Source organism: Taudactylus pleione, unplaced genomic scaffold (assembly GCF_031769625.1).
Source record: "Taudactylus pleione unplaced genomic scaffold, aTauple2 ptg000198l, whole genome shotgun sequence".
In the NCBI taxonomy this organism is placed as follows: domain Eukaryota; kingdom Metazoa; phylum Chordata; class Amphibia; order Anura; family Myobatrachidae; genus Taudactylus; species Taudactylus pleione.
Window position 1 is genome coordinate 17,172,460 of NW_028284600.1, and position 25,227 is coordinate 17,197,686.

Consider the following 25,227-nt stretch of genomic DNA (forward strand, 5'->3'; position numbering starts at 1 on the left):
CTTCCCTGGTGGCCCTTTCATGCCTTAGTCCGACACTGCTCATAGACACGTATGCATAATGCATATTAGCGTAAGCTATGACTTTCCTTTTCTTAACCGAATTAGCCATTATAGGATCTCGTTCCCAGCAAGAGTCACTTAAAAATTATTTCTTAGAAATATTGAATTTACTAACAGGGCAGAATACTGAATATTGCTATATTTCCCCCAGGGTTGGTAGAAAACAAAAATGTTTTTTGTTTACAACGTTGTTTTTTTTTTGTTTGTTTTTTTGTTTTTTTAAACAGTTTTTTTTGCAATAATATTTTAATACAAAAAATTAATCCTGCATATTATATTACTGTGAAACATTGCTATGTATTAGAAACCTTGATCAATCACGGTTTAATGCTTTCTAACCATGGTTGGAAAAAAAAAGATTTTTTTGTATGTTTGTTTTTAAAAAAAAAACGAAAAAAAATTTTCCAACTCTGTTTGCCCCCAAGTGTTATACACTACACCTGACAAAGATCCACAGACATGGGTGGATAGAGCAGGGATTATACAGAACGCGGTAGTGATGTCAGGCTTCCGTCACACTGATGCAGTAATATTGTTGTACCAAGTGCAGATCTTTGTCACTCTGTGTCTGTAAATTCAACTTTTTTAAGCTGCAAATTATTTAAAGAAAGCACTCATGCTACCTTGTTTTCAATATGATGAACATGGACTACTGTAGGGTAGTAGAGAAATAAGGCCCTGATTCAGAGCCGGACGCTTTGACCAGAGCGCTCGCTCTGAATCAGGGCCCACCTCCATTAATATGGAGCGTCTTCCTGGACGCTCGTATAGCTGTGGGTCACCACCCACAGCATATACGAGCGTGCAGAATGATGGTCGCGATGGTCTTGACCATCGCGACCATCGGAACTGCGAGTAAAAGCCTGCGGTTGGGTTTTTCAACCGCAAGGCCAGGAGTGATTTGGGCTCTATCAGAGCCAAAATCACTCCCACTGACATCACTAGTGATGTCAGTGGGGCCGGCTTCAGACGGTAGGCGTTCCCTTGGGAACGCCTCAGTCTGGCTGGCACGCCCACCAAAGGGGGCATGCTGTCAGTCACCATCGACAGCACGCCCCCTTTGATGAGACACTCCGAGCGAAGGAAAGTCCTTCGCTCGTCGGGTCTCGTGCATGCGCACGACGGAGCTCCCTCCATCGTGCGCATGCGCAGTGGGGACCATCGACCCACTTGCGAGCGGACCGCTGCTCGCGAGTGGGTCTGAATGACCCCCTAAGTCCATCAAAATGCAGGCGTCATCTACAGTTTACTGATACAACATCAATTATTTCCCATTATATGATCAAGTGTGATCACTGCCCTTGTACTTGCAGAATAAACTCACCCAGGGCTGTAGCAAGACAATATTTTGCCCTGTGCTGAGCCCGCCCCCATACATGTGATGTCATGGCGTCCCGAAGAAAAGCGCCACATGGACATACCTCTGGAGTGGTGACCAGAAGGACACTCCTGGTGGCTCTATAGGTTTCCCCCTGGCAACAGATGCTGGCATCAAGGGTAAGCAACGGTTCTGCCCCCTAGGTCCTGTATCATGGCACCGATCGCCCACCCCTAGTTAAGGTGTGTACACACGGTACGACTTTACAGGACGATATGAACGATATCGATCATATCGTTATCGTTCATATTGTCCATTTGTTTGGCACCTTCCAACCCCCAAACGATGGACGATGCGCGAGCACGGATGGTCGATAACGATAATGACCATCGCCCGGGCATGCAGTCCAACCTGGTTGATTACTATAGGGACCAGCGATCGGTAATCACGGGTTGTTATAATCGTTTGGGGGTTGGTGATGTACTGGCTGACCGATATCAATCATCCAGCACATGCAGGAGGATCAGACAACGATATCGTTGTCTGATCTGACCATATGTATGCACCATTACTGCCCGGAACTCATCAAGTTTTCATGTCTTAAAAAGATGATTGCTGTAACCCAACTGGAAGCAAATTAAGTTAAAATGTGTCTCTTCATTAATTGTTGTGTCAGTTTGTCATCATTCTGTGAATTTGACTCAGAGCTAGAAAATGACTTCTCCAACACCGCTCGGAAAAATCTTTTCTAAGTCAGAAAAAAAGGAAAGCCTTATAAAATGTCTTTTAAAAATTACTTTTTGAGTCAGTATTAAGATTTGGGAATATATTCACCTCATGTTGAGAATTGTGCCACAAACCAAAATGCAGGAGTTTTTTTTCATTCTGATTCATCAAGTATTAACAACCGGGGAATGAGCGATGTCTGTCAGTCCGATGCAAGTGGTCAGATTAGGTGTGCCTTATTTTCTGCTCTATAAGGCACATAACAGAAAGTCTCAGCAACTATCATTGCACAGATATATTATTGAATAACAATAAAGGTCAGTGTAAAAGTGTAAAAACACAGAATATTTCTATGCCCTGTGAGTTCATGTCTGCACATCCACATTCTGGTCTACACCCTTCTTTAAGTTCACATTTCCCATTTTTATTACAAAACACTGCAGTAAAATGATCATTGGAGGGATGTACATTGGGATTCTCTTCGTTACATGTGATGTTTCCCCTGTGTGTGACTGGTTTTAGTACATAGAGACTAAGCGGTTTATTTACTAAGCAGTGTTAGGAGACAGAGTGAAAAGTGATAAGGTGCCAGCCAATCAGCTCCCAATTGTCATCTCACAGTCTGTGTTTGCGGTCTGTTGACGCCTCTATGTCTGAACGAGCGAACGAAACATGCGCTCGCTATTTTTTAAAAAACGCCCCCTGGCCGCTCGCATCCTACGTCATCTCCGCTATTTATTAGATTAGTCGAGTACATTGAAAGGCGTATGAACTGCTTGCAGTGCTTGTGGTTGGATTTTCCTACCGAAATCATGCTAACAGTTCAGGCTAAGAGACAACCAAGTGACGTGGTCGATGACGCTGCTTTGTTAATTATGCACATCCTTAAAACGCCCGTTTTGACCGTTTGGCACGCCTGCGTTCGGATCTCCACTCCCCGTTTTCAAGCACCTTCCCCTGTTACCACCCACAAACGCCTCATTCTGTCACTCAAATTAGCAGGCATTCGCTATTTTGCGAGCACACAATTTCTGACCGCAATGACTGGTTCGCGCATGCGTATTACAACCCATACGCATGCGCAGTTGTGCGAACATCACTCGGAGCGGACGAGCGGCCGCTTACGAGCAGCTCTGAATCAGGCCCACTGTCTCCTAACACTGCTTAGTAAATAGACCCCTAATTCTGAGATGGACGTTATTGCCACCATAGCTGGGATCCTGTACGCAGCTACTGTGCGAAAATATGCAAATGTCATGGCCGCTGGGAGATGTATCGAGACGCCTGGAGGCATCTTTGTAAATCCAAGCATCTGTGATGTCAGCAGGCTTGAGTGAGTATGAATGGCTGCAGGAAATGCCATGTCTGAGCCATATTTCTTGTGTACAGAATCGCAGACGCAAGATGTGATACGCCCCTCAAGCGGTCGCCACACGCCTGCGTTTTTAGCCGACACTCTTCGTTACCACCCCCAAACGCTCCCTGTCAATCACACCCCGAGTAATACTTTCTACGGGCAGCTACGGTAATGTACGTTGATGCATGAGGCCAATAAATGCTCAACTGCGAAAACATCAGCATAGCGTACAACTTTGGATCAGTCTCCTGGGTCAACATAGAGAGATGTGTTTTCCCATAAACATGAACCTACTATATACAAAAAACAGCCATCCCACAAAGGTATAGGCAATAAGGTGGTAGGTGTGTGGGAGGGGGGGTGTCGGGGAGGAATCTTGCTGCGATGACATGATTTAATGCACGTCACGTCATACGCGCTCATCCCAGCGAAGAGAGAAAATGAAAGAGTTATTTTGCTATGCTTTACTGCCAGGTTCAGAAGGGGCTTACATACTGCGGATGTGCAGCTATCAGACCAGGCGTGTGCACAATATAGCCTGCTGGGGAGGGATCCAAAAATCCCTCTCCAGGGACACTGTAGCCTATAGGCTGCAATGACTAATACCACCTGAAGTTGACATGAGCCATCGGCCCAAGGTCCATAAAGCAAAACACTAAAGGAAATGCAATTAGTCGTCCACACAGAAAATTATGGGGATGGAGGTACAGAATGGACATTTGGTTAAAGTAAGACATACTGAAATTTTAACCTGTTTAACCCATTTGTTAAATAGGCATAATATTAATATTGCCTTAAATATGTGGAAACAGACATTCCGCATGTTTGAAGGTAAATACTTAATAATACCACTTTCAGACAGAAAAAGCCAAAAAACAGGCTTTTACCTGGCATTTGTGTGCCGGGTTGTTTTGCCAGTCCCTGCCTGTACCCCCCTTCAGACAGAAGAGCAAATTAACGGGTCATACATTTTTACCCAGTAATTTGCTGATTAACAAGGGTATTTCTTTTGTCTGAAAGGGTCAACCCGGGTCTAAATTCCCAGGTCTCCGACCCTGGTAAATTTCTGGCTCGAAGTCCTGGGAATTTCGACCCGGGTTGACCCTGTCAGACAGAAAAAAAACCTGTGTTGATAAATTACCTGGTAGAAATGTATGTCCAGGTAATTTTTTTTTTCTGTGTGAAAGGGGTAGAATTAGGCCCCTTAATCAATAATCATATTTCTTAAGTTTAGACTAACCTTTCCATAGATGTTAGATTACTGTGACCCTTGTATCCAGCCCATCTGTGTCACCCATGTTTGTCTGCCCCCTCCCCTTTAGAATGTAAGCTCTCAGGAGCAGGACCATCTTCCCTCATGTGCTTCTCCTTGACTTAATTATACTCTAATACCCCTTTTACACCGGAGCTAAAACCCGGGTTTTTGAAGGGTTGACCCAGGCAGCTCCCTGGTGTAAAAGGGGAGAGGGTTGGATCGCCGGGTCGAGTGACCCGGCAATCCATACCAGGTAACTAGCAGGGTTTAACACGGGAGTAGCCCGTGAAACCCTGATGTGGGAACAGCGCACTCCGGGTCACGATGACCTGGAGTGTGCTGCTAGCCAGCCGATTGGTCCGGCTTCAGTGGTGCTTGGAGATGACGTCATCTCCAAGCGACCACTTTCACTCCGGAAAAGCCGGGTCTATACAGACCCGACTCCGGTGTGAGCGGTGCCGACTCGGGAATATCCAGAGTCGGCACCGGCAAAATTCCGGGTCTGATCCGGATAGGAACTCTGTTCCAACTCCGGGTCAGACCCGGAATTTACATGGAAAAGGGGTATTATTTACAATAGCACCCAAACCTTGGTTACAGACAGCATGCTGCTTATCTTATGCTGGGCATACACTATGTAATTATCTGTCAGATATCTGTCTGGTTGGAATGAAAATCTGGTAATATATGGGATCAAATAACATTAGAAATTTCTCCCAAACACTAGAAAACGGACCAGATTTTCCTTTCCACCAGACAGATTTGACAGATATCTGACAGACAATTGTAGAGTGTATGCCCAGCATAAATGTTATGCAGCAATGTATAAATCATGTATCTGTCCAGCATTGTTTGTACTGTTAATATCTGTTTTTTTCTTGTGTGCTTATTTGTTTATGTACCGTGTAAGGTGCTGCGGAACCCTTGTGGCACCATATAAATAAAGAATAATAATAATAATAATAATAATAATAATTTCTAAAAACAAAATCCCTACCTTACATGTGATATAGATATATATATATATATATATATATATATATATATATGATATATAACAAAACCTGAACACAATATGACATCATAAAAGCATTTTGCACATTTGTAAAAGACCTGATCTGGTTTTCATATTAGAGCAGTAATACCTCCTGGTCTCTGATTATGTGGATAAAATGTGTCATTCTTTTCTAACGACGATGATTTTTTTTCCTGCAGTTTGAGGTTTCTTGGAGCATAAAAAATATATCTGTGCAGTTTTTCTTTTTTTCTTCTTCTTCAGTTTCTGAACAAAGAAATGTAATCAAACAAGAGATCAGCCTGACATAGAAAAGTGCTCCATTTCATATGACAAGTGTCCCTTTCACATTGCTACAGCTCCATTGTACATTACTAGGGTCTTATTTACTATTATTTTTACAGTAAATGACAAGTCTGCCTTAGCATTACAGGTGTCCCATTGTATATTAAATACAGGTCTGTCTTGTGCCATACATTTTATATTATACCCACCATGTAACTGCTGCATTTACCAGCTAATATCACAACTGAGGCACTTTACAGTACACCAGCCTCCTTTCCCCCACTCAGTGCCCAGCCTGCAGAAAACGATGCATCCTGTCCCTTCCCTAAATCACTGGGAAGCCGGAATGAAACCTTTCCCACACCTGCAGGGAAGCAGGCTTTGTATCTAGAGCATGCATATATAGATTGTAGAAAAGCAAGCAAGCCGGCTAAATATCCTATGGCCAATAAGAAAGCAATAGGGATTGTACAATAGGGAGGTCCTGGATTCTCCAATCAGGCATTGCAATACATCACAACTACAGCTGAACTGATTAACAGCTGCAATTGCCCTGGTGAGCTCCAGTAGAGGAGTGTTTGCAGCGTTGCAGACACTTTACTAGTCTTTATGAACCTGCAAGGAGCGGAGGAGATTATGGGAAAAGGGACTGCAAGTGACCTGGCTGCATTTGCGTTATTTGTTTTATTACACGCAGCTCTTCTGTTTTCTCATGCTCTGCCTGCGCTACACTATTCTCCCACACTGGTCACTGGGACTGATTAACCATGATAAGGCTGCTGCTAATACATGTATCTGGAGCAGACTGTGCCAGGGGATGCAGAAGTAACACAGTGGGTGAGGACTGGGACTGAGATCCAAACTGTTGTGTGTTTATTTTTGTACGAGGCTCCTGAACCTGCTGTCAGATTCCTCCGGTCTCTGTGAAAGCTGGGGGCACGTTATAGAAAGCAGCCCAGCTCACTCTATGGACCTGGCAGAGGTACTGTACCTTTTATATGTACCTGAGCTTGATACATTGTATAGTGTTTATAAATATCTAGAAAATATCTATATACTTGTGACTTTTTTTTAATTCTGCTTGCTAAATGTTAAGTACTGAAGGATGACTGTGAAGTTTTGGTTGGGAGTAGTGACTGTAGACCAGGTTGCAATCTTACCCCTAGGGTTCCTGGTGGTTCCGAGCTCTGTAAGGCAGCGGTTCTCATTCTTGGTCCTCAAGGCATCCTAACAGTTCAGGCTTTAAGGATATCCATTTTAAGCAGAGGTGACTTAATTAACACCTCATTCATTTTGGTTTAGCTGTACGTGCTCAAAAATGGATATCCGTAATACAGGACTGTTAGGTTGCCTTGAGGACTGAGGCTGGGAACCACTGCTGTAGTGTGTGAAAGGACTTGATGGTCAGTTGTCTGAGTGATTCTGTTATTACTTCTAGTACATGGCGATCTTGTGCTGAGTGACTGATAACTCTCTTCATTTTGCCATCACTCCCTAACAGCCTTTGTTATGCCAAGTGCTGGATGGCCAGCATGAGAGATTTGGTTAAACCCTGGGTGTGTAAGAAGTGTGCTGGGTTGATAAACTTCACTCCAATCTGGTACACTTGTGGGTGATGGTTATTATTGCTGGAGGCTAAACAAGTCCCTCATGTAGAAGCATTGACAGTGATGGGGATAATAGCACTAGCACTGATGGGGATAATAGCACACTATTAAGATCACTTACAACACTCAAGATTAGAGATGCAAATTATATCAATTACACTTGTTCTTTTCTCAGGTGCTCAGTGTGCTAATAATAGAACTACAGCCTTATGTACTTTCTAATAGTACGCTGTAATATATAAAATTTGTATTTTCTTATTAAATGTTAATGCAATGCATAATGTGTGGTTGGTGTTAATAGACCTATATTCGTATATACACTACAAATGTATTTACGTGTTGTCATTTTGTGTGTAACATAAATAATAACGCTGCACATGTGAACAACTTGCGCCAGTGTTTTTCCCGCTGTGCGTATTTCGCATGTGGACACTTGCGCTTTGTGAATTATAAGGGGAAGATGCACAAACCCTAAGGGGTCTATTTACTAAGCAGTGTTAGAAGACAGAGTGAAAAGTGATAAGGTGCCAGCCACTCAGCTCCTAACTGCCATGTCACAGGCCTTGTTTGAAAAATGACAGTTGGGAGCTGATTGGCTGGCACCTTATCACTTTCTTATCTCTTTTTACTCTGTCTCCTAAATAGACCCCTGAAAGTGATAAAGTACCATCCAATCAGCGCCTAGCAGTTAGTTTACAGACTGTTTGAAAAATGATAGGAGCTGATTGGTTGGTACTTTATAACTCTCCAAGGCTCAGTACATTTCCCCCCCCCCCCAGGTCAGTTGCTTTCACACATAACACAAGTACAGAAGAAAAGTGCGATGGTGAAGACGTAAGTATGTTCCTTTAAGATTTGTCTTATTGGGTTACTCATATCTCTGAAATAAGTTCCTTAACCCAGGCAGATTCTGTGCCTATAAGACTGGTGCAGTTTGGAGATGGCAATGAGTGACACACGCCTGCTCCAAGTACATCCGTATCCCAGGTTTAAGTTTGCACTTATACAGTATGCATGCAACACACAATTCAGATGAGGAAATGGAAGTGTCTAGGTGCATACAGGATCTGTACATACACAAACAGGTAACTTTTGACATTTATTTGTAAATGGCCTCATATATAAATGTTGAGCTTTTTACCCCGCTGCTAAAAATCTATAGTATTACCTATATATGTCATATACTTTGGCTCTAATTCCCATTACATTTTGCAATATACTGCAAGCTGTAAAATGTATGACCGCGTGTGAAACAGATGAACACATTGATATCATGCTGAACAGGGTCCATTAATTCACAGTGAGTCCTTATTTTATGCTATACATACATATAGGCGCTCTAGGTCTCTGTAGGGCTCGCCTACCTCCACATCTAAAGCAGAATGCCCAGTTTGACTTATTCAGTTTAATGTTGTGAAACAAGCACCTTGCTGTAACCTCTCAGCTCTCCTCATTATGTACATGAATTGGAGCGGAGATATTTTTCCTACACAGTGGGAAATTGAACTGTCTGTGTGCTGCATTGTGGAATAAAAGCGTGTCAGTACAACAGGGGCATCTTTTGTATATTAAGGTAATAAATGGCAGAACTGGGGATTTCACTGTAATAGACTTCCTGTATTATACTGCACTCTTTTTCAGCCATATGCTTTCGTTCTTGACCTATTTTTTTTTCTTTGGTAATACTGTACGTTGCATGGTGTTCCTGTATAATCAACATGATCTGATGTTAATATCAGTGCTGGTATTAATAAGAACAAACCGAATTACATATCACATAAATAATGTCCAAACTTCACTGTCTGGAAATAAGCTTTCATGCATTCATTCTAGGCAATGTGCTCAAACTCAGATGCAATTTAAATGGTTATTATATAGGAGGGTATTTATCAAAGCTTGGGGTGAGTTAAAGTACCAACGAATCCGCTCCTGTCATTTTTCAAACCGTCCGTAAAATGTAAGTTAGAAGATGAGTGATTAGTACTTTTATCTCTTGCAATTTTAACTCTCTCCTAAGACGGGATGCATCAACACCAAAAATGTGGTCAAACCTCCGAAACATGCAGTTTTTGGAGGATTGACCGCATTACCCATATGCACCAAGCTTTGGAAGAGAGAATCATACCAGAGCTTGAACCCGATAGGCAACGCCATCCTAATATAAGCCTAAGGGCTTGTTTTCGGAGACTACCTCGCAATGGGTGCACATGCGCAGTAGGACTCCCGGGTCATAACCCGGGAGGGCTGCCATTTGCAGCAGTAATAAACGCCGCTATGCATGTGATAAGTGGCAGAATGCATAACATCCAAATTGCGATGCTTAATGCATCCCATCCCAAGTTTTGATAAATATCCCCCATATATCTTAGTTTAAAAACAAACCTGCAATAGTAGTTATTTGATTTCCCAAGTTCATAATCTAAAAGTTCAAGTGGCTGTGAATGAGTTGTTTTGAAAACAATAATCACATTGTGTCTGTGGAAGAACCTTGTTACAGTAGTTGGGTCTAACTTGCTGATATCTGTTCAATTCACCCACTGGTTCTGCCACATACTGAGCTACAGTATAAACGAGATGTAAAACACCTGTTACCTGGACCACAAGCTGTGTCCCAAAATCTGGTTCTGAAGGGGTATATGTACTAAAGTGCGAGTTTATAGAAGTGGAGTTGTTGCCCATAGCAACCAATCTGATTCTAGCTGGTGCGAGATAAATAAGTAGACTCTGAATGGTTGCTATGGGCAACACCTCCACTTCTATAAACTAGCACTTTAGTAACAGTGGAACAGATGTATTAAGGTTCAGAAAGTGATAAAGTGGAGAGTGAACAACGACCAGCCACTCAGCTCCCAACTGTCAAAAATGACAGTTAGGAGCTGATTGGTTGGTTGTTTATCACTCTCCACTTTATCACTTTCCAGAGCTTAATACATCTGCCCCAATACCGCTGAGTCTCCTGATTGTTGGATATGCGATTATATATCCTTCTAAGAATTACTGCTTTTTAGGTCACAGAACAAGCGCAAACGGGCACGGAGTGCAACTTTAATAAAAAGAATAGTGCTAGCCCCGCTGGCATAACTATTAGCATGTTAGTGAAAATAATATAAATGGCTATTGTTTTGCAGCAAGACAAATAAGAGAAATTGAGGCAGCAGTAACCTACAGTGATAACTACCAATTCATTGCACAGATGCTTTTATGCCATCAAAAACACAAACATAAAACGTAAACCCAGGCATTTAATTTGACCTGTAGAAAATCTAGAACAATGTTGCATCACAGCTGTAAACTATAAACTAAACAGTTTGGGGGGGAATTCAACTGTGGTTTGTGCGCCCTTAAGTAATGAATGCCCGATGGCAGATATTCAATTGTTTGCTGATCTACTGCTTGCATGAAATCTGCGAAAGTCGGCTGTTTGGGTGCACTAGCCAGGACTTTGCACAAGTTTATCCATTTTACATGGCTAAACCCAGTGCACTTGGGAGCGACCAGAGCCATAAGTAATGCAGGTGCACACAATCGCAAAAAAACAATTTAATTGCTCCAACGGGTGCCCATTACTTATCTCCGTCAAAAAAAAGCAATTTAATTCCTTCCTTTGATGGTAAAGTCCCCTTTATGAAAGAGTATGGGGTCAATCCAATTAGCCACGATGATCTCGCAGGTGCCAGTCATCGCTGCAATGGCCGCACTTTACGGCAGCCCGGATTAGCTTAAAATTGCTTGCAGCCCCTTAGGGCACAAAGCAAAATTCTGCGATTTTGGGCCGTGAAGAGTGCAAGGTGCTGGTCCATTGCCGGCGTATTAACTCTATTGCACCAGCAACTTGCACCCTTCGCATTTAATTGGATTGACCCCCTAAGAATGCATTTCATATTTATAAACACATCTTTGCTATTGCGATTCAATGCTTTGTTGTCATGTTTGTGGTTCCTGTATGATCCTGCAGAGATATAAGGAGAATTATTTTCTGCATCACAATAGACTTGTATAGCCGGTGTTTATCTATCACCTTGCTAAATCAGCTGTTGGGATTGCAGCACAAACAGATTTACTTTGTAAATACTATTTTATTATGTCAAGATAGAGCAGGAAATATCTCTGAAAAGATTTACAAGGGAAATTATGTGCTTTATGGAACTCCTGTAACACTACAGGTCCCAGATGTGGGACTTATCGAGTACTGAAGCAATTCAGGAATAAACTACTCAATCAGAATGGCTTGCTAACAATTGCACTTAGCTTTGACATTTGGTATAACATTTTCCCATTTGGGGTGCATTAAAATGGTCATTGTAAAGTTCTACAGCTTGTTCACATGTAACTAAAGCTGAGGCAAAAGCCAGGTAACCCGCAGTCTTAAGTATGTTGTAAAACAAGTCCTAACAATGTCCTTCCAGTCAGTCACTGTATAGCTCGCCTAAGCCTGGTATAGGCAATGTAATAAACTGGAATTCCCTCCCTCGCTCGACAAGACATTAATTTAAGTTCCCCAACCTTTAAGCATTCAATGTAAACTTACAGTACTTGTTCATGCCAGCTTATCAATTTCCTGAACCACTTGTGATCTTCTTAAGTTATTCTATCCAATTACATTACCTGTACACAGTTCACACAAAATTCTCATGTGTTTCTTTTCTACACTCAAACAACCCTCTGATACCAGACTAGCATTATTGCCGGATTGGATAATACAGGCCACCAAGCAATTTTTACCTTAGCACTCTGGACCGATAGGCAATATTAAACACTTGACCTTATGTATTATGTAATTCTATTGATTGTATGCTTAGAAGATATTCTTTCAGGTTTCAGAACAAATGGATGATCTATGTGCAGAAAGGAACGGCACTCTGGAAACCATTTTAATGCAAAAACAACTTGAATTTATTTGGTGCAAGAAACAGCAACGTTTAGGGTCTGCTCAGCTTTGATTAAGGGTCCCGAGCAGACCCAAAGCGTTGCTGTTTCCTGCACCAAATAAACTCAAGGAGTTCATGCAGTTGCTTTAATAAATAAATATATATATATATATATATATATTTTTTTTTATTTAATATATCTCAATTGCACAAGAATAGGTTATTAAATATTTGTACAAACGTTTTCACACTTGAAAGTTGCACAGGCTAGCTTTCTTTTAAACTGCAACTGCTGCTAAATCTGTCTTTTCATTGGTAATTGGGATTACACTATTAGTAAAGGGTTGTATAACCACCACCAAAAATGTGTGCTTAAACGGACTGGGGTGGTTACTATGGTAGTTTATGGTGTGCAACTGATATGGCAAATATGACGTCAGGGTGACCTGCCCACTGTAAAAGTCCACTAACCGCTAAATCATTTGATAAACTTTTGTCAAAGCCAGATGTGCATTTTAGAGTATTGCAGTTTTTTTTTAGTACGTTGCATATTAGTGCCATAGCAAGTTACAGTATGGCTGGCTAGGGCAATGATGCGCTTGGTGAACATACCATGAAAGTGAATGGGGCACATTGTACTAATTCTGCTACCGATACATACTGAAAAGAATGGCATTCGTACCTGCTCTTTGTTACTCAAATGCAACCGGTAAAATGATTTGATGGTCAGCTTCTGGCAGTTGTGCATTGTCGTCTTGTATTTGATTGTAGAAAACATCTATGACCTCGACTACTTGTACAGAACCTGATTTCAGAAAACGTTATGAAACCTTGTCCCCGGGAAAATAAAAATTGTGACATTACTGTACCCATAATAGCAGCATAGACATTTAGCTTTTATTATGCGCTGGGAAAAATGAAAGTTCAGATGTGAGTGTTATGGAGATCTGCACAACTTTTGATATCCTCTATAGTTTTCCATGGCAATGTATTATATAAATACTTAATCATATTCATTGTCATAAGTTCTGCAAGTTGTATTTTTTTTTTTTTTTTTCACAGATTGTCATGCAACTCCAGGCACACTTATATTTCACACATTTGCAGGCTATTTTAAGCTTTAATTGCATCGCAGATTTGTGTAATGATCATAGAACAAATGTAAAAGTCCAAATATATGTTTCCTTATAATTATATCAACACTTGTAAGTGAATTATAATTGTTTTAAAAGTATTAAACTCATTGTTAAGTTGTCACACCAAAAACTCAGCGGGATTGTTTTTTTTTTTTTTTTAAACTTGTTGATAGAATAATGATGACCTGCAACTCATAGCAGCCAATACAATAAGATTTTATTTATCTGACTTTACTGGTCTGGTATCTGGTAACTACTAGTATAAGTTGCAGCACATTTTAATACATTATGTTTGCAGATGAAAGAAAAACTTGGTGTTCTTCATAGTCTCGCCAAATTTATTATGTATGTTCAGATTGCACAGATCTGGTTGTTCCAATTGTTTGGTCAAATGAAAGTGTTAAGCCGGGTACACACTAGACGATATGTCTACATATGGGGCAGTGAGTACTCGCTGTGTCGCTGACTATGCGCACTCCCGCGCATCGTCAGCGACATCGCCCGTCGGACCTGCATGCGGGTCCGACGGCTGATATTGTCAGATGGGGGTCATGCTGTTGAATGCAACATGGCCCCCACTGTCTCGCCATTGATCCCGGCACCGGAAAGTGTGTACCCACTTGCCATTGCCGGTACCCCACCGGGTCCCGTCGTTAACAAGGTCTGTACACACTAGACATCGTCTAGTGTGCTCCGGCCTTTAGACTTGCACACCCCAAAGGGGTCATTAGCTGCCTGGATTTGTATTGCAGAATGTTTTGCCATTCTCAGAACACATAGTTATAACATAACTGGGATGGGTACGGGATGCCAGCACTTGGGATCCTGGCGGTCAGAATCCCGAAGTCAGCATCTCGACATAACCTAACCCTCCCCCAAGTGCCTGAACATAACCCACCCCCTAGTTCCTAACCCCACTACTCACCATCAGGATGCCGGCCAGGATATCATTTACCTCCCACATAACTGTGGGTTAGCTCTTGTGTGCCTACACTATAGAATATCTGGGAGAGTCCAGAATTTCGGGGAGTAGACAAAGTTCCCTCATCATATCCACTTCTGTAGTGGGGAGGACGGGTCCACAATGACCCGATTAGTTATGAATTGCGTCACTATGGCCCCTCTAAATTGCGCTATATTTGCCTAGGGGACTGAGCTATGGTGGCGCAATTCATGACACCCCTTTCTCCACCGGCAGTTGCCTTCAGAACCTTCACATCCAGGATCTCCTAGAGATGTGTCCTGCAAAAATCAAGTCTTCCCTTGTGACATTTCTAGCCCTATTTGCCATTCCATGCTTGCTGTGTAGTGCCTATTGGATTTGTGTTACAGGCCACATAAATTGCAGCTAGGAGTAAATAAAAGTCCCTGCCTTCTGTGATATGAACTGGCATGAAGAAAATTCCAGAGAATGAATGAATGAAAAAAAAAAAAATAATATAATTATATATGTGTATATATATATGTATATGTGTGTGTGTTTTGATTGCATTAGTGTAAATCTCAATCAGGCCCAAGGACTGCGGCTTGAATGGATCTGATCACTCGGATCCTTGCTATCCGCAGTGGGATCTGTCTGGACCCACTGATCTTGTTCAGTTTGCCTGCTGTGTCTAAATGCTGCTTGTGATAGGTTTGGTCTAGCCACGGTGTGAAACAAGTGTTATTCAGTACAGGCTGTGCGGTTCCCATAGAGATCAATAATTTCTATTATCTGGACCACTCCAGCTACAGTAGGCAAATGGGACCAGACAGATGCATCAATATAATTTCAAGTGGGTAAATAAACTTATTTTCTGATCTCAGGCAAAATGCATGTTAACTGCAATGCCGTCATGTATGTGTTTTACTATGCATTCACAAAGGTGTGCAATCTGTATTTTTTAAGCCTGCATCTGCGACTGGATGTTTATCTTGTTCAAGCCCAATGAGTGCTGAAACGTATATTAAAGCTTCTTATCTCATTGCGTTTGCCAGGTGCTCCCATTGAGATAAATGTAAGTTTTTAACTGCGTTGACTTGTGTCAGATACACTGAAATGGAACAAGAGGATGCGTTCAAAATCCATGGGTTTTTCTTTCCTTCTCATCCTTTTGCATGGGCTTAACTGGCTTCAAGAAATGCGGCTTAAACACTGAATTTTAATGCCAGCGTCTCCGTAACCTAACTTTGAAAGCTTCAGGATAGTGTTAGATATTATACTGTACTAAAAAAAGCAACTGAAAAGTCTGAATAACATTTTGTCATTGAAGATGAGAGAGAGAGAAGGGCATTCTGTCTATACCAGGGATGGGGAACCTCAGGCCCAGGGGCCGTATAAGGCCCCCGGAATAATTTGGTCTGGCCCTCTGAGCTTTTTTCTGCTAGCTTCATCTGGCTAGCAGTGTCCCTATAATGGCACCCTGCAGGCAGAATCTATGCAGCAGTGCCGTCTGGAGCGCCCTTAAGACGCTACAGATGGTCACACCGCTGCCCTTACAGCTCCCTGGAGCATCCTCAGGATACTCCGGGCATTGCTGTAATCCCTGGCGATTGTGACCCCGTCCCTGTGTGACATCACATTGAGGGAGCGTGGCCTGCCGTGGGCCCGCGAACAATGTTCTATATATCAAAATGGCCCTCGGCAGAAAAAAGTTCCCCACCCCTGGTCTATAGTATTCATTATGAAAGGTCTGTGCTTGTGCCATAGAGTTCGTGCAGCTGTTTGTATACAAAGCACCTCTGGGATCTACGTCTCTGCGCCTTGTAAGTACAACTTTGTATGCAAAATCCATGCACGTAAAGGCTGGTGCACATACGGAGATTGGGTCGCAGCTTACACTTATGATATCTTTGGACAGGGGTGGTGGGTTGGAGCTGGCAAGCATACAGTAGATCGTATATAATAAGAACGTGTTCACCAAAATGCGACTAAATTAGAACTAGAGATAGACTTCCCGACAGGTGCACATGAGTCTATCTCTTGCTGGTGCTTGACTCTAGGTGTAAAATACACATTTATGATGAAGACAAACAGCAGCCACTTCTGATTGCAGCTGGAACCTGACAAATGAAAGTATATAAATCCTTAGGGTGGCCTCGATACTATACGAAGTTATGGCCAATTTCATTATGAGGTGTAAAGGGGAAGATAACAGATGTTTGTTTTAAATTGAATTTCATTTGCAGAGTTATTTTATTTGTTTTCAACTGTATTATTACATGATAGATGCGTTATTTAATGCCCACAATGGGGCAGATGTATTAACTGCCGAAGCGTTATCAGCTTGCCTTATGTGCGCTGATACTGCTTCACCCCCATGTATTAATGGGGGGCTGGGCGGTAATTGACAGGGGCGATATGCGCTCCTGTCATTATCGGCGCTGCTATGTATGAATGGTCAGTTCGCCTGACCGTTCCGCCCGCTGAAGCCATCAATATCGACAGCTGCAGCTGGTGATGCCCTATCCCCACTGCAGGTGCAGTCTCTAGCAGGAATCGCTGGAGGGGGGAGTTTTCACACCCCCGCTCCGGCCAATGAGATGTTAATACATCTCCCCTTTAAAGCTTCCTGCTTCGCCTCGGTAAAGAGGCAAAGCAGGAAGCGTTATAGCGACACGATAAGTCCCGCTATAATACATCTCCCCCAAAGTGCATTATGGAGGGATCCCGTTGCCTAGAACCCACAATCGCCACCAGCGGCTTAAATCATGACCACAACAGCAGTAGTATATAAAATGATTTTTACTAGACAAGTTCTGTATCCCCAATGGCAGCAGCATCTCCTACCATTTGGTGGTCGGTAGGCTACCCCCCATAGTGCCTAACCCTACCCTCCCACTCCCCAGTTCCTAACCCTACCCCCTTAGTGTCTAACCCTAACCTCCCACCCTCCCCCCTAACACACCAATACTTACCCTCTGTATCCTGGCGGTTGGGATGCTGGCGCCGGGCCTCTGACCGGCATTGGGATTTCGGTACCGGCAATAGGAGCCTCTGCATCCAGACTGCCGGGATTCTGAAAGCATACCGGGCAGAGCACAGCTGCCAGCAAGAAGAAACAGGCCTTTTAACTTGAGATGGGAGGTGGGAGATGTGTGTGTGTGTGTGTGATTATATATATATATATATTCGGATGTTTAACCTTTTCCTGACTACTTATGCAATTTTATATGAGCTTAAAATGTTTGATACAGAAAGTTTGTTTTTTCGACTCTATCCCTTAGAGCCCTATAGGCCATCTATAAGGAGAGCAATGTGTACATAAATGTCCTGGGCCAGTGCTAGGTTTTTCTACCACTCCCCAAAACTCCTGAACTCGCAGAGAGAAGGACTTGGATTGGAGAACGGTGCCCACATCCGGAAGAATAAATACATTCAGCTCAGGGGGTCTGGCTCTAGTGCCCCATCTAACTGCTTACTGTGATTGTAGACCTTGTATCATATCATATATATACTTGCTGACTTTTAGTTGCTACCCTCTGGGAGAAATCCCGTGAATATGTGATTCTGTAGTAATGGGTTGGGACTAGTGGCGGCTCCAGAGGTGAGGCTGCAGCGCGATTCAAATATGGGAGCCACACCAACTGCCACTGATATTTGGGGTGGCAGTTGGTGTGGCTCCCCTATTTCAGTTTTGGATGCACTCCAGCCCCACCTCTGGAGCCACCACTGTTTGGGACTAAAATTCCATGAATCGTGCCAGTTTAAACCTGCACCCTCACTATGGAGCCTTGATTCCCGGTATTAACTACCCATCCTGCCCACTTCGCTAGGAAGTGGGCAGGGTATGGAAATCCGCCCACTGTTTCGGGGGTTCGGGAGACTACCTGAAAAATCATGAGTAACAAATATGACTTTTATACGTCTGAAATATTACATACACTGCACAAACTGGCTTGTTGAATGCTATTTATGCCTCCCCATGGGCTGGCCACACTCGTTCTAAAATCAAGCACCAAGAAATCTTGTATTTGCCCCTGGTATGGGTGCTGAAGAGTAAAGTAGTTGATAACAAGGTACAGATCTACCTGAAGAAGTTGAGTTTGGATTTTAGAGTTTGATCAGAACATCTTGGTGTTTTTTCAATTATTCACCCATTTTCAGATGCTGTGCATTTATTTTTTTGACTCTCTTATTTATGAACCTCTTAATATCTTATCTATTTTTGTCACCCCTGTGGCTGGCATTTTTCTTGCCTGCAGGAGGACAGATTGTTTCTGATGTGCACTCACAAAGCTGACACCCCACACATGATCCTGCATCTCAGCCTAAACTCATACTCACAAGATCTGATTCCAATCCAAGTGGCCAATGTTTGGGACCTTCTTCTGCAGAGTACTGTAGATCAGGGTCCTCACTACCTCACCAAATAAAAAACGAAGGGGACAATCTAGGTGATGACACCATTTGGGGACATTTTGCATCATAGTGCTAAACTGCTCCTATTACCCCCCCTTCCCTGCGATGCCACAAATCGTGGCAGGGTTGTGTTTCATGGCACCATGCACACATACCCCATGTCTCACTTCTGCTTCCCTTTGAGGATTTCCAATTGCAAAACAGTGTATAGGAAAGATTCCTAGACTGCACACCCCTAATATATATAATGGGAGGTGCTACCTGTTGAGACTTTATTGCAGGCACAAAAACAGACAAATCACAAGTGCACAACTCCAAATTACTGATTGCAAAATTTTATTGCATAATGTATATATAATCAATAGAGGTTTTTAGCATAATCATGGCCAAGGTTATGGGCCTACCCACCATATCCAGGTAACCTCTGTAGAGTAGGTCCCTAACATACTAGGGTTGAATCCAGAGAGCAGGACACCTCTAAATCGGCACAGCCGAGCCACCCCAGGGCATCACTATAATGAGAAAAGTGAAGTAAGAAAGGGAAGAGCAGCTACAGTAGGTGCATAAATATTGGGACATTGACTGAATATTTCATATTTTGGCCTCTATTCACGACCACAATGGCTTTGAAATGAAACAAACAAGATGTGCTTTAATTGCAGACTTTCAGATTTAATTTGAGGGTAATTACATCCAAATCAGGTGAACGGTGTAGAAATTACAACTGTTTCTATATGTGCCTCCCACTTTTTAAGGGGCCAAAAGTAATGGGTCAAACTAAACAATCCTAAAGCTAACTTTCACTTTTTAATACTTTTTTGCAAATCTTTTGCAGGCAATTACAGCCTGAAGTCTGGAACGCATAGACATCACCAGACGCTGGGTTTCATCCCTGGTGATGCTCTGCCAGGCCTCTACTGTAAATGTCTTCAGTTCCTGCTTGTTCTTGGGGCATTTTCCCTTAAGTTTTGTCTTCATCAAGTGAAATGCATGCTCAATCGGATTCAGGTCAGGGGATTGACTTGGCCATTGCATAACATTCCACTTTTTAGCCTTAAAAACTGTCACAATTGGTGTCTGCGAGTTACCTGTCTCAGGTGGTGATCGGGTTTCAACGGAGGCCGGCATGACTGGAACCACAGATGATGTAGATAGCTTTATTTACAAGACTTGTGTAGCAGTGAAAACTGCCTTTGATGATAAATGACAGAAACTGGAGGGACCGGACTGGGACCGGCAGGAAGACTTGTTGAATTTAACTGATGAACTTGACTCTGGACTGGAACAATGTGGACTGAACTGATGGGAAATCAGGTAATGCTGAGACGAGGGTTAAACAGGGTGATCCGGAAATGCTGTGACAAGGTTGGAACTCAGGTGCAGGCTGGATAGGATAATTGGGAATAACAGGTTTCAGGAAGGAATGGGTAGGTTTGGGAATTTTAGGTTCAGGGAGGGAGTAGGTAGGTAAAAGGAGCAGGAGTTGATCCACAGCAGGAAGCAAGGCAGGGTGACACGATGCAGGTTTACAGAGTGCCAGGGACCAACCAGGAGTAGGACTAGCAGCAGAGCACAGGCCAGGTATTGCTGTAACAGGACGACTGGATGCCAGGTATTACTGTAGCAGGTTTTCGGGATGCACCAGGGGTTGCTGTCAGCAGGCTTACTGGATTGCCAGGTTTAGCTGTAACAGGTTTTCTGGATGCATCGGGGGTTGTTGCCAGCAGGTTTACTGAATTGCCAGGTATAGCTGTAACAGGTTTTCTGGATTGCACCAGGGGTTGCTGTAGCAGGTTTCAGGGATACACTTGAATACAAAAACAGCATGAACCATACACCACGGGAAGACGAGATGTTCAGGCCCAGAATGCTATCAGGAGAGGATATATATACCATGGGTCTGGCAGCAATTGGTGGATATGGACACGTGGTCTGGCAGTAGCATTCTGAGTGGTGGAAGGCACAACATGCAGAGGGAGTATTCATCTCTACAGCTCTGAGAATCAGAACCACACCTGTGATTCCAATCAGGGCTAGCAGTGCTCACAGCCAGGTGCAATAATCAGAGCAAATCCTCCAGGCAAATTACACACACAGATCCATGGGGCAGCTGACAGGGGTAAGTCTCAAGGCAAAAAAGGTGACAACTAGACAGGGTCGTGACAAAAACTCTTTGGTTGCTATTTCAGTATGCTTCGGGTCATTGTCCATCTGCACTGTGAAGCGCCGTCCAATGAGTTCTGAAGCATTTGACTGAATATGAGCATATAATATTGCCCGAAACACTTCAGAATTCATTCTGCTGCTTTTGTCAGCAGTCACATCATCAATAAGTACAAGAGAACCACTTCCATTGGCAGCCATACATGCCCACGCCATGACACTACCACCACCATGCTTCACTGATGAGGTGGTATGTTTTAGATCATGAGCAGTTCCTTACCTTCTCCATACTCTTCTCTTCCCATCACTCTGGTACAAGTTGATCTTTGTCTCATCTGTCCATAGGATGTTGTTCCAGAACTGTAATGGCTTTATTAGATGTTGTTTGGCAAACTCTAATCTGGTATTCCTGTTTTTGTGGCTCACCAATGGTTTACATCTTGTGGTGAACCCTCTATATTCACTCTTGTGAAGTCTTCTTCTCTTGATTTTTGACTTTGACACATATACACCTACCTCCTGGAGAGTGTTCTTGATTTGGCCAACTGTTGTGAAGGGGTTTTTCTTCACCAGGGAAATAATTCTTCTGTCATCCACCACAGTTGTTTTCCGTGGTCTCCCGGGTCTTTTGGTGTTGCTGAACTCTCCAGTGCGTTCTTTCTTTTTAAGAATGTTCCATACAGTTGATTTGGCCACACCTAATGTTTTTGCTATCTCTCTGATGGGTTTGTTTTGATTTTTCAGCCTAATGATGGCTTGCTTCACTGATAGTGACAGCTCTTTGGATCTCATATTGGGAGTCGACAGCAACTGATTCCAAATGCAAATGTCACACCTAGAATCAACTCCAGACCTTTTACCTGCTTAATTGATAATGAAATAATGAGGGAATAGCCCACACCTGTCCATGAAATAGCTTTTGAGTTGATAGTCCAATTACTTTTTGGCCCCTTAAAAAGTGGGAGGCACATATAGAAACTGTTGTAATTCCTGCACCGTTCACCTGATTTGGATGTAATTACCCTCAAATTAAATCTGAAAGTCTGCAGTTAAAGCACATGTTTCATTTCAGAGCCATTGTGGTGGTGAATAGAGGCCAAAATATGAAAATTCTGTCAATGTCCCAATATTTATGCACCTGACTGTACCTAAAATTGTGCCTATTACTAGTGTGCGTAACAATACCAGACTCCATGCTTTTAAACCAATAAGGGAGGGTTGCTAGTCCAGGCTGAAGGCGTCTCCTCTCCCTCAAGTGTGTAATGAAGCACATTCAATGGAGTGTATAGGAAAGATTTGGTGGGTAGGCCCATAACCTTGGCCATGATTATGCTAAAAACACTCGATTGATTGCAAAATTGTATTGCATAATGTATATCTATTTATATATAATCAGTAATTTGGAGTTGTGCACATGTGATTTTGTCTATTTTTGTGCCTGCAATTACAAAACAGGGACGTATGTTCTGTGATATTATGCCAATTGTCGGAGATTCAAAATATTCATGTTTCATTTCCAAATTGTTATATGTAGGAAGTGTATGTTTAGATGCTGATTTGTCATCTCTTAGCCATCCCAGTATCTGACAGCGAGCATCTATGGTAGCAGGGGTCGGACTTACTATTCCTATTCTGACTAATTTTAGATGTTAAATTGTTGCCTTTAATTCCCTGCCAAGTTTAAGGGTGGTTAAATAGCAATTATCCCTTGAAATCTGTTAATATCTCCACATCACTGCCTCACCATGCACGCAGGGACGGCAATCTGAGTCCTCCTATTTGGTCACGGCTCAAATTCTTGTGTGCATGTATGATCATACATTTTTTTAACTGGTTCTTCTAATGTTCTGTTTAAGCACTTGTTGTGTCGGTGTAATGAACATATTAGAGCGCATTTTGGTATTGCAGTATTACTTTTACGTTTAGAATGTTGGTTTTGTTTTACGTAATGAATAACGAACACCGTGCTTGTTCTTCTACAGTAACAGCTGACATATTTTCTACATATGTCTCGTTTTAAAATAAATGTGGTTTGCTTTTACATTTTGCTGAAAACAGATGGAAATGCTTCAATCTTGTTTGTGAATAAGTTTAACACCTTCAGGATTTAAAGTGTCTGTTGATTGCAGAGCTGTGTGAAACACTGCTGCGTTATTATTATTATCTAAATATAATTAATAATTAAAGGTTTCTGTTGATCTGTTGCTGCGAGGAGTGCATTAAATGTTTGCTTTGTATTAGGAAAGAGCGGAAGAACATCGTGTTTTTTTATTTTGTTATTTTTTTTTTGGTATTTCTATCTGTAAAAGCTTAACCAGAAAATTATTTTAAAAAAGTCATACCTCCTCATGTCAGATGTTGTTTTTTTTTTTTTTTTTGTGGCTGTTAAAAATATTTATGATGCGCCTTTGACGTCCTCTTTTGTTTCCCGGCTAAACTAATATTTTCCTAACATGGGGTATCCAGCATTAACCACTGTATGGGCTACATTCCTGCATGGGTTACAAGGAGAGGGATACTACATACTTGCCTATCCCCTCAGAATGGCCGAGAGGCTCCCAAAAGTCGGGTGGCACTCCTGCCACCCGGGAAAAGAGGCAAGTCTCCTGCACCCTCCTCCACCGCCCGCACCTCCCTGCGGCCCTCCCTCCGCCCACTGGCAAACTCCCCATCCCCTTCCGCAGCCCCCCACTTACAGATCACAAGTGGACGATAAGGGGGGCGAAGACGCAATTCTCTTTTAATTATGTCATTTTAGCCCACCCCCCGCCATACAATGCCTTTTTTCTCTGTACTGTATAGCAGGGGGTGGGGCCATGATGATGCAATCATACCACCACGCCCACTGCACAGCCCACTTTCCTGGCCTCCACACCACCTCTCTGAGTGGGGCAGCAACATCTGAAAGTATAGGATACTGGGGTTCCCTCCTTGGCACTCTCCACTTGTGCATGCATAGTCCACAGAAGGAAAAGCAAAGTGATGGCGTTGGCAATAAATTAACTTCTAACACATTGCATGGATAGGATCCTTTGGAACCCCTGTCATTGTATGCCTTGTTTCATACATTTGGGGCAACTTTCATTTTCCTAGTGCCGTGATAAGAAATGATAATTATATGGTCTAAAACCCGATAATTAATAAATATGCCCCTTAGGCATAGATATTGGGCCTAAGTCGCACACAGGTCCAAATGCTGGCAAATTTTGAATGCATGTAAATTGCTAGTGTGACTATATGCATTTACTAATGTGTACACATCCCACTGCCCACTTTATACGCATACGAGAGCAGCCATCCTTATCATCGGCCCTTGCACCTACTCCATGTTAAGTGCAAGGGAGAGATGACTGAAATGAGTATTCCATGTTTGCTGCCGGAGGGGGCAGCCAGGTTGGCTCAGTGAAGGGTCGTGGCAAAGTGGATGGGCCGCTTGGCTTGAAGACGTGGTTTGCGTCATCGTAGCCCCATGCTACACAATGTTGTGATTACCGGCATTGTGAAGCGGGGGTGGGTCCACAATGACTAGATTCAGCGCAAGACGGGTAATCAACCACCCACTTCACTCAGTAGGAGACTCGCTCTTCTGGGCGTCCGGGTGCACCACCCAATTTTCGGGAGCCTCATGGCCATTCCGTGAGAGATTGCAAGTATAGAGCATTCCCTCTGCATAGCCACGACTCAAAATATGGTAAACTCTGGCTACGCACCCACAAGTTCTCTTGAGTATGCCCAGTTGCCACATAGTCACTACCCAGAAACGCCCATCTCACGGATGGAGAAAAATGTCCATGATGCAGCTGAGAGATAAACTATGGAGCATGTATAGTTTGCTAAAACTCTTTAGTTGTCACTTAATTTGAGCTTGTACATGACCAAGCCCTTTGTCCCTATAACTTTATATGGATTCATACATGAGCATGGTTAGTGCCAAACTTGGTAGTAAAATTTTAAACAAACATAGTAATCTATTTACTAAGTCTTGGATGGAGATAAAGTCCAAGCCAATCAGCTCCTAACTGCCATGTCGCAGGCTGTGTTTGAAAAATGACAGCTAGGAGTTGGTTGGTTGGTACTTTTTCTGTGAGCACTTTAT

General features: G+C 42.8%; 1 protein-coding gene across 2 annotated transcripts in view; it reads left to right on the plus strand.

Moving 5' to 3' along the window:
• The first annotated feature begins 6,513 nt into the window (after positions 1 to 6,513).
• LOC148518899 (heparan sulfate glucosamine 3-O-sulfotransferase 1-like) overlaps positions 6,514 to 25,227 on the plus strand; it is a 164,193-nt gene continuing 145,479 nt past the window's right edge. For both annotated transcript variants that reach the window (XM_088477003.1, XM_088477004.1), the window contains exon 1: positions 6,514 to 6,998. The gene's annotated coding sequence lies outside the window, so the exon portion shown is untranslated. The remainder of the gene's footprint in view (positions 6,999 to 25,227) is intronic.